The 10864-nt window shown below is 37.5% G+C and overlaps 1 pseudogene; it reads right to left on the bottom strand.

Annotated features, from left to right (window-relative positions):
* Positions 1-544: 544 nt before the first annotated feature.
* Positions 545-1335, bottom strand: LOC121103214 (annotated as a pseudogene).
* Positions 1336-10864: the final 9529 nt, after the last annotated feature.

Below are 10864 nucleotides of genomic sequence, written 5' to 3'. Positions count from 1 at the left end.
ATATTGGACCAGAAATTAAAAACACATCCTATACTTACAGATACACACCCCCAACTCCAGGCACAATTCCTACACTCGAGTAGGAAAGTGACAAGAGTCTTTACTGATCCCATGTTGATTGTATGCTAGGAATGTGGTCATTTCTTTGTCATCCCCCCCTTTTCCTTTAACAGCTGAATTTAGAAAAGTACATGTTACAGTATCTATAAAAAGTATGTAAAGAAAAGTTTGATTCCTTTGAATCTAATGGATCATGTTTTTATTACACATGCAAATAATCAAGTCATTGCCTGTTCCCCAGAGCTGGCTGGAGCCTGAGAGCCATTTGTTTAGGCCTCATCACCATGCTTTCAGCCCTCAGAGCTCAGCGATGACGGTTTCAACCTAATGCAGTCTGTGTGATTTGATCCTTTTGCATAAAGAAAAGTTACTGCTCTTGCTTACTTTCTCAACTCCGCTAAGAAGGAACCCTTGAGCCTCTGGAAAGACAGTTGCATCTGTCCAAGAACATGAGACCACCCCCGCCCCATTCAACAGTATCCACTCATTCCAGTTTGGTGCCCAGTTCTTTAGCCTTTGTCTTTTCCAGCTTGGCGATGTGAGCCACTGACTTTGGACCCAGGACGTGGCCTCCCCAGTGACGGTGGATCTCCTCGTATCTGCTATTGTAATTGGTCCTGATGGCTTCCACCAGCTTAGCCAGAGCTCGTCTTCCTGGGTGAAGGCCACATTGGTACAGATCTTCCTGTGGACCAGACACCCCAGCCTGGCCTTCCCCTTGATAATGCAGTAGGGAAACCCCATCCTATAACACAGAACAGGCGGGAAGACAGCCAGCTCAATGGGACCCACATCGTGTGCAATCACTACCAGCTGAGCCTTCTTGTTTCCCACTGAGGTGGTGACAGTATTAACCCCAGCTCAAAGGACAGGCGGCGTCTTAGTGCGCACATCCCCTTTGCCGGCAGCTTTCTTCATGGCCCAGGCCAACAATCTCTGCTTCTTCTCTTGCTCTGTCTCTGGTCTATATCTGTGGGCCAGCTTAAGCAGTTGCTGTTTGGCGGTCCCAGGCCTGGGCGAACTGGTTAATCACAGGAGGCACTTTTAGCCGTTTATAGAGAATAGCCCTTTGCCCCTGCAGCCGGATGTAACGGGGCCATTCCACAAAGCGAGTGAGGTTCCTTTTGGGCTGGGTGTCCCGTCCATTGCCAAAATTCTTGGGCCTTTTTCAAACAGGGGATTGACCACGTTCTTGGCCTCCTGTTTCTTCACAACAGCAGGAGACGGGGCCCCCTTCTCCGCCTTAGCGTTCTCTCCGATGGCTGGAGGAGAGAGCTACATTTTGATGACATTTTAAAAGAAGGAAATTAGAGATCTAGATTCACATTTATTTTAGGGCCCTGTTAATAACAAATGTATATACCATGTAATGTTTTGGACCTAATATTATCCCCCAAATCTGCCAAAATTAGCTGCACTTTTAGGTTTTTGAAGAGTAGAAGGACTATAGAAAATCTAACTTGAGAAAACAGAAACCGCTATTATGGGCATGATTTTCACTATTCATTCACCTGCCCATCCACCGTTTCCCATTCATTTATTTAGTATTTATCAAGCGCCAACAATATCCTAGGCATTCTGGCTGGTATCAGGTGAAGCAAAAGACACTGATCTTTGTGGTGTTTATACACTAATGGGGTAGAAATACGTTCAATCATATACACACAAGTTAATAAACTTATTATATATTTCAAATAATACAAATGCTGTGAAGAGAAGGAAGAGGGTTCTCCAAGAAGTAATAAGGGAAGGCCCAATTTAAATTTGGAAGGGAGGCAAAGAAAAGGAAAACACGGATTCAAAGGGATACATGCATCCCTATGGTTATAGCAGTATTATTTACAACAGACAAGATATGGAAGCAACCCAAGTGTCCATCGATAGAAATGGATAAAGAAGCTGTTTTATATAATATATATATATATAATTAATAATACATATTATATATTGTATATATTATATAATTTTATATGTAATATATGTGTAATAATATACATAATATATGTTGCATATAAAATTATATTTATATTGCATATATATTATAGTATTATATATACATATACACAATGAAATATTAGCCATAAAAAAGAATGAGATCTTGCCATTTGCAGCAAGGATGGACCTAGAGGTTATTATGCCAAGTGAAATAAACCAGAAAAAGACAAATACCATACGATTTCACTCATATGTGGAATTTAAGAAACAAATGAACAAAGAAGAGAGACAAGCAAAACCCCGACTCTTAAACACAGAGAACAAACTGGTGGTTGCCAGAGGAGAGGTGGCTGGGGGAGGGGATGGGTGAAATAGGCGATGGAAATTCAAGAGGGCACTTATCATGATGAGCAATGAGTCCTGTACAGAATTGTTAAGTCATTATATTGTACACCTGAAACTAATATGACACTGTATGTTAATTCTACTTCAGTAAAAAACTGGTAGGGGAAGAAGTTTGTGTGTGGTACAGGGAAGGCCTTTCAGAGGAAGAGATATTTGACCCGAGAAGAAGATATATACCAGTTCCTTTCCTGGTGTAACTTATTAAACTGTATCAACTAGTATCACAAGAGATGGATAACATTTTATATATTAAAGCCAGTGGAAAACACAAACAAACATAGTATAGATTTTATTTTTATTTTAGAGAGAGAGTGAACGAGCATGAGCGGAGGGAGGAGTATAAGGGGAGGGAGAGGGAGGGAGGGAGAAAGAATCTTTCAAGAAGATTCCACATTGAGTGCGGAGCCTGACTTGGGGCTCGATCTCACAACCCTGAGATTATGACTTGAGCTGAAACCAAGAGTTGGACGCTTAACTGACTGAGCCACCCAGGTGTCCCTAGTATAGATTTTTAAAGTACATAAAGTAATTTGTATCTAGATTGGAATTCATTCACATTTAAGGACTTACTTAAGAGATAGAAGACAATGTTTTCTATTTGTACCCAATATCATAAACTGAAAATAAGTCTTAAAATCCTGTTAAAACAAAGAATACTAGGAAAGAATTGTTGGGGGCCCATTTTGCCCACATTTCAATTACTTTCAACACTTTTAATTACATACCAAATATACAAAATTGGATTATGTGTTCTCTGCATAGGATAAATTAGAATAAAATATTTAATATTTATATATCACCTTCATTAAATTTAATGTTTTCTTTAATCTGAGGTTGATTTTTTTAGGAGGCATTCTTTATTTCCTTATTTGTTGAAAATTAATTTGAATTTTAAATTATAACTTTAAATTCATGTTCAGAAATTTGATGAACCATTTACAGAATTTGTTTTTGGAAAACTTGAGCCACAGACAATTAAAAAGTACTATAGTGATTATCAGAGAGGATAATGGAACTGAGGTAAGAATAGAAAAAGCTGTAGTATGGATTATAAGAATGGATATTCGTTTTTGTTTTGTTTTGTTTTGTTTTTCCGAGGTTGATTTTTAATTCTTGAATAATTGGGCCATACAAGCAAGCAATTTCTAATGTCGAAGAACGATTATGAAGCTGAAAATAGAAATTATGAGGGGACTCTAAAGTAAATGTAAAATTATAGCATGTAAGGTGTCATTTTATATTTAATCTTAACTGATGTCAATAGGATTATTTCAGTCGAAATTCATTTTCCTTTGAACCCCCTAAGAGCAATCAGAATTAGATATAGTGAAAGGATTCCGTCTAAGGTCTTTGTATGGAAATCAAGTTCAGGTGACGAAAGTGGCATTTTATCATTACTCATTTTTGCACCTTTTCACACTGTTTACTTGGACACTTGAGTAAAATTATAGAAATGAGTTAAGACCAATTTGGCTTCTTTCTCCCCAGTTGGAGCTATATTCGAATAGTATGATGTGTAGTTATGGAGGATTGATTAAACAATGATACATTCTCAAGAAGGCAATAATAATGTATCCATTAAAAATGAAAGAGGGCTAATTTCCTATAATGCAGGAATTCTCAGCCTTGGCACTATTGACTTTTGTGGCCAGATAATTTGTTGTGGCGGGGAGCCGCCCTGTGTATTGCAGGGCGTTTAGCAACATCCTTGGCCTCAACCCAGTAGACGCCAGTAGCACTCTTCCTCAATCATGACAATAACAAAATGTCTCCAGGTATGCCAAATATGGCCTCGGGCAAAGTTACCCCTAGTTCAAAACCATGGTTGCAATAGATTGGCAGAGTAGCTCAGTTGGACTGATCAATTAAGAAATATATTTATAGCTCCCATTTTAATGTACTAGAGAGTAACCATAGCAAGTCTACCCTTGAAAGATAAGTACAATGGGTAAGATTTGTGATTTTAAGGCTTTTTGCTTAAGGACACTCCCCGGTTCACCATTAGTGGGCAGCAGAAAGCCACAATATTACTGACAAGATTGGCTACGTGATTTGTGGGGCCCAGGGCGAAATATGAATCCAATGTCTCTTGTTGAAAATTTAAGAATTTCGAGACAGTGAAAACAGAGTAGTAAATCAGGCATGAAGTCCCGTATGACTTTGCAGATAACATGCCCAGGAAGCTGGGCCGACTTATTGGCTTAAGATATCAGAGAATAGAATCTGGAGGTGGGGAAACAGCCAGAAAATTAGTAGTGAAATCCTAGAAGGAAGGGAACGTTAGAAATGTGAGCCCCACAAATCTGTGTATAAAAACCATTCAAATCTTTGGCTGACTACTCACAACAATGCAGGAGGAGGCCCTGGGAGCCTGACAAAACACCTGAAAAACGTAAAGGGACAGAGCAAAGATTTCATGCTCTTCTTTCTTCAGGACAGACAGATTTTGAGTCCAGCCCTGTTAACTGGCTTATAGAACAAAACAGAGAAAAACAAAAATCACTCATTAAAGAGACAGAACAGAAAACGAAGTCTCTACAAGATAACATTTATGCTTCCCAGCGTCCAATAAATGGCATTAGACAAACACAAAGACAGAAGAATGTGACTCATAGTTAAGGAAAGGAAAAAAGCAATAAATTGAAGCCTAGATGAACCAGATGGAACAACTAACAGACAAGGACTTTAACGTAGTGATCACAAACATATTCAAAGAGTTAACAGAAGACATACACATAAGGAATGAACCCATGGATAATCTAAAGAGAGAAATCGAAACTGTAAAAGAGGAGCAATGGAAATACTAAAAGTCCGAAGTACAAGAACTGAAATTAAAAAACAAACATCACTGGATGTGCTTACCAGCAAGGTGAAGATAGAAAAAGAACAAATTGACGAAATTAAAAATAGATCAAGAGAAATGATCCAATGTGAAGAACAGAGAGGAAAAAATAAGAAGAAAAATGAACAGCTTCTCTGAGGCCTGTTGATCAATATTATGTGGTCTAAACAAAGTGCAATTAGAGTCCTAGAAATAGATGAGAAAGAAATCGGGATAGAAGCAATATTTGAAGAAGTAGTGGCCCCAAACTTCTGATATGTGATGAGACGTTGACTTACAAATCCAAGAAACCCAGTGAACCACGGGCAGGATTAATGAAAAGAAGAGCACATGTAAGTGTGTATGATAAAAGCACTGAACTTCGAATATGAAGAGAGAAGTGTCGAAGCAGCCAAAGAAAACAGAGGCTTGATGTATAGGAAGGAGCATATGAAAAATGCTGGCTTTTCATCGGGAACAGCAGATGCCAGAAGGCATCTGCATAGTTGGAAGTGCTGAAATACAGAAAAATATTACCAACCTAGAATTTTATATCTTGCCAAGCTATACTTCAAGAATAAAAGTGAAAAAAAAAGTAAGATTAAAGAAAATATGAGACAACAGGCATCAGCTGACCTGTTCTATGAAAAATGCTAAATGGAAGTCTTTGAGCTAAAAGGATAGGACACCAGATGGCAACTCAGATCCAGAGGAAAAATAAAGGTGAGCACAAATGGTAAATATGTGGGTAAGTCTGAAGACTATATGTATTCTTTTTTTTTTAAGATTTCTTTTAAAAACATATGCCTATTTAGGGAAAAATATTAATATAGTGTATTGTGGGTTTGTAGTGTATGCAGATGAAATCTATGGAAATGTTACAAAGGGTGGGGCAGGCAAAGGGACAATACTCTCACAAAGTTCCAATGTTTTATGGAAAGTAGTATAATATTAACCATAAGTAGATCGTGAGAAGTTACCAATAGAATTTTCTACAGTGATGAAAATGTTCTACATCTTCATTGTTCTCTAAAATAGCCACTACTTACATATACTTATGGCACATTTGGAATGTGGGTATTGTCACTGGAGAACTAAACTTTAATTTTAATCGCTTAAAAAAACCCAGACTCTTAAATACAGAGAACTGGTGGTTGCCAGAGGGGAAGTGGGTGAGGAGATGGGCAAACTAGGTGAAGGAGATTAAGAGGTACAAACTTCCGATTATAAAATGAATAAGTCGTGGGAATGAAAGGTACAGCATGGGGAATATAGTCAGTGATATTGTAAGAGCATCGTATGGTGACAGATGGTGGCTGCACTTACTGCGGTGAGCACTGAGTAGTATACAGAATTGTCGAATCACTGTATCATACACCTGAAACTAATGTAACATTGTATTCAGTACTTCAATAATTTATAAAAATTAATGTAATTGGCCACATGTGGCTAGGGGCTACCATGTTGCACAATGTAGTCCTCGAGAAACCACTAAAAAAGAGTGAAAAGTAGGATACCTAAAAAGCTAGTTGGGGAAAAAACTGAAATACCAAAATGTATTCAAGTAAGCCCGAAGAAAGAAGAAACAGGAAACAGAGGGAAACAAACAAATGAACCAAGTAGAAAACAAATAGGAAAATGGCCAACTTAAATCCAACTATTTTAATAATTAAATGTAAGAGGACTAACCCTTTTTTTTATAATAATATTTTTTTATTATATTATGTTAGTCACCACACAGTACATCCCTGGTTTTTGATGTAAAGTTCCATGATTCATTGGTTGTGTATAACACCCAGTGCGCCATGCAATACGTGCCCTCCTTACTACCCATCACCAGCCTATCCCATTCCCCCACCCCCTCCCCTCTAAAGCCCTCAGTTTGTTTCTCAGAGTCCATAGTCTCTCATGCTTCATTCCCCCTTCTGATTACCCCCCTTTCTTTATCCCTTTCTTCTCCTACCGATCTTCCTACTTCTTATGTTCCATAGATGAGAGAAACCATATGATAATTGTCTTTCTCTGCTTGACTTATTTCACTTAGCATTGTCTCCTCCAGTGCCGTCTATGTTGCAGCCAATGTTGAGAAATTGTATACAATGGAATATTACTCAGCTATCATAGAGGACTAAACCTTTTAATTAAAAGACAGAGAATGTCAGAGTGGATAAAAAAGAAAAGACCTAACTTTCTGCTGTTTATAAGGAACATACTTTAAATACAGACACAGATGGGCTGATAGTAAAAAGAGGGAAAAAGGTGTATGATGGTGTATTGGTTTCCTAGTACTGCAGCAACAGATAACCACAAACTGAGAAGTTTAAAACAACAGATACTCATTCCTTCACAGTCCCGAAGGCCAGCAGTCAAAATGAAGGTGTTGGCAGGGCCAGGTTCTCTGCAAGCTGTAGGGGAAAATCCTTCCTGGTCTCCTCCAGCTTCTGGTGGCTCCTGGTGCCTATTGACTGTGACGGCCTCACTGCCGTCTCTGTGCTCGTGTTCCTTTGCCTTCTTCCTTGTGTCTCTGTGTGTCCTTTTCTGTCTCTTATAAACACAGTCTCATTGGATTTAGCGCCCACCCTAATCTAATAGGACTCATCTTTACCCTTATCTTAATTATAATCTGCAAAGATTTTATTTCCAAATAAGGCCACATTTTGGGTTTTTTTTTGGGGGGTGGACAAATTTTTGAGAGATACTGTTTCATTCACTACATATGGAAATATTAATCCTGAGAAACCTGGAATGGCTACATTAGTATCAGGCAACATAGAATTCACTATAAGGAGATTTACTGAAAACAAAGAGCCCTACTTCATTGTGATGAAAGGGTCAATACATCAGGAAGACATAACAAATATAAACACTATAGCCAACAATTGCAAAATGCTCCTCCCAAGTTCAAGTGAAATGTTCACCCACATAGACCAGAACTGGGCTAAAAAAACATATCAGCAAATTGTAAAACACTAAAAGTCTTCTAGAGCATGCTTTCTGACCACGATGGAATTAAGTCAGCAGGACAGTAAGGTATCTAGAAAATCCCCACGTATCTGGAGATTAAACAATCAACTTCTAAATGATCCATGGTTCTTAGAAATTTTAATAAAATTAATAGATTCCTAGCAAGAAGTAGAGAAAACGCAAATTCTCAATACCAGGTATAAAAGAGGGAACGCTGTTACAGCAACTACAGAAGTCAAAATGACAAATAGGAGTATTATTGACAAACTTTATGCATTTGATGATTTAGGTGGAATGGACAAATTCTTTTTAAAATACAATTTAATGAAACTAACACAAGAAGAAACAAAAAAAATCTGAATAGTGGTGTACCTAGCAAATAAATGGAAATTGTTACTGAACATGTCCCCACAAAGAAAACTCCAGGTATTACTTTACTGGTGAATTCTAGAAAACATTTAAGGAAGATAATAATACCAATATTAAGTAAACTCAGAATAAAGAGGAAGAAAGAAAATTTTAAAACTCTGTGTCTTGTTTGAAGCCAGCGCAATCTCAATACAAAGACTTGACTGATACAACATAGAACCGGGACATTTCAGGCCAGTATTGCTCATGAATGTTGTTGCGAAAAAGCTTTAAAAATATTAGCCAGCAATGTATAAAAATACGTCACAATCAAGTGGGATTGATCCCCATGATGCAAGGTTGATTTAACATATTCTCTGGATTTCCAAATGACATAACCGTTAATATACAAAATACTAGGGATACCTGGGTGGCTCAGTCCATTAAGTGTCTGCCTTCAGCTCAGGTCATGATCCCAGGACCGGTCCTGGGATCAAGTCCCGCATCAGGGTCCTTGCTCAGTGGAAAGCCTGCTTCTCCTTCTTCCTGAAAATACTAAGGAATAATCTTTAAAGCATTCTAGAATTAATGGGTGAGTTGAGCCAGGTCTCAGGATACCAGGTCAGTATACAAAAATAAATTATATTACTATATATTAACAAAATACCACCACCACCACAATTGGAACATGAAATTTAAGAATTCCGTCTACAGTTGAACCCCAAACTACAGAATAGGAATAAATTTGATAATATGTGAAAAACCTCTACACTGAGAGCTACAAAACATTGCTGAGAGAAATTAAAGACCTAAATAAATGGAGAGGTAAAACACAAAGACCCAGATTGTTCTTTCTCCCAAATTAATTTATAGGTTCAATGCAATATCAATTACAATCCAGAAGCCATTTCATAGGTGTTGATAAGCTGATTATAAAAAAGTATGGAGATGCAAATGACCAGAATATCCACAGGAACATTGGTAAAGAGGACCGGAGCTGGAGGATTCACACTATTTTTACTCGCTGTAAAAGGACAGTAATCGAGATACTGTGGGACACAAAGACAGGCAAATATGTCAATGAAATAGAATGCTCAGAGCACTGATGGTGCACTGGGTGTTATACGCAAGTAATGAATCATGGAACTTTACATCAAAAAGTAAGGATGTACTGTATGGTGACTAACATAATAAAAAAATATTATTAAAAAAAAAGAATGCTCAGGGCAAAAGTAGACCCAGGCTACATGGTCTATTGGGTTTCAACAAAAGTGCCAATGTAATTTAGTAAGAGAAAGGTTTTTCAACAAATTGTGACGGAACAACCAGATGTCCACCTTAGAACAAAATGGGCCTGTCCCCTACCTCACAACATACACACAAAAGAAATGGGGATTGAACATAGTCTTAACTATGAAATCTAAAACTATAAAGCTTGTAAGAAGACATAAGTGGATAACTTTGTGACATGGGGATAGACAGATTTCATGTGTCAGATGCAGAAGAATTAACCATAAAAGAAAAATTGGACTTCATAAAATTAACTGTTTAGCTAAGAGATGCCATTAACATGAGTAGACTGAAAGTATTTGCAATACATGTATTGACAATGAGCTCCCACAAACCAACAAAAATAAGACAACCCAAAAATGTGAAATACTTCAATGCTCTATGAAGGAAGATACGACATAACAAGCAAATCAAAAAGTGATGAACATCTTTAGTCATCAGCAAAATGCAAATTTAGATTACATCAACTAAAATGGCTAAAATTGAGAAGACACTCAAAACCAAGTGTTGGTGAAGATGTGGAGAAGCCAGAACACTAATGTTTTTCTAGTGGGAAAGTACAATGGACCCATCACTTTAGAAAAACAGTTTTGCAGCTTTACTTTATAAACTTACACATTTATCCTTTAAGCAAGTAATTCCACTCCTAGGTATTTATCCAAAATTAGTTTAAATATGTGACCACAGAAAGACCTATAGAAAGAAAACCTAGCAGGCTTATCGACAAAAGCCCCAAACTGGAAACAACACAAATATCCATCTTCAGGACAATGACTAAACAAATTATGGTATATTCATACAATGGAATATTACTCCTGAATAGAAAGAAACTACTAATGAATTTTACAACATGGATTAATCTCATTGGCATTTGGCTGAGTGAAAAAAGCCAACACAAAAGACTACATACTCTGCTTACTTGAAGTTCTGGGACATAACTAATTCAAGTTGAAAAAAATTGTAACAGTGGTTCTCTTGTGGAGAACATTGAATGAATTTTCAGGGAGATAAAGAAGGTTCAATAGGATAGGGATGTGGGAA

This window comes from Ursus maritimus, unplaced genomic scaffold (genome assembly GCF_017311325.1).
Source record: "Ursus maritimus isolate PB19 unplaced genomic scaffold, ASM1731132v1 scaffold_174, whole genome shotgun sequence".
NCBI classification, from domain to species: Eukaryota; Metazoa; Chordata; class Mammalia; order Carnivora; family Ursidae; genus Ursus; species Ursus maritimus.
The sequence above is the reverse complement of the archived record's forward strand: the minus strand, read 5'-3'. Positions and strand labels throughout refer to the sequence as shown.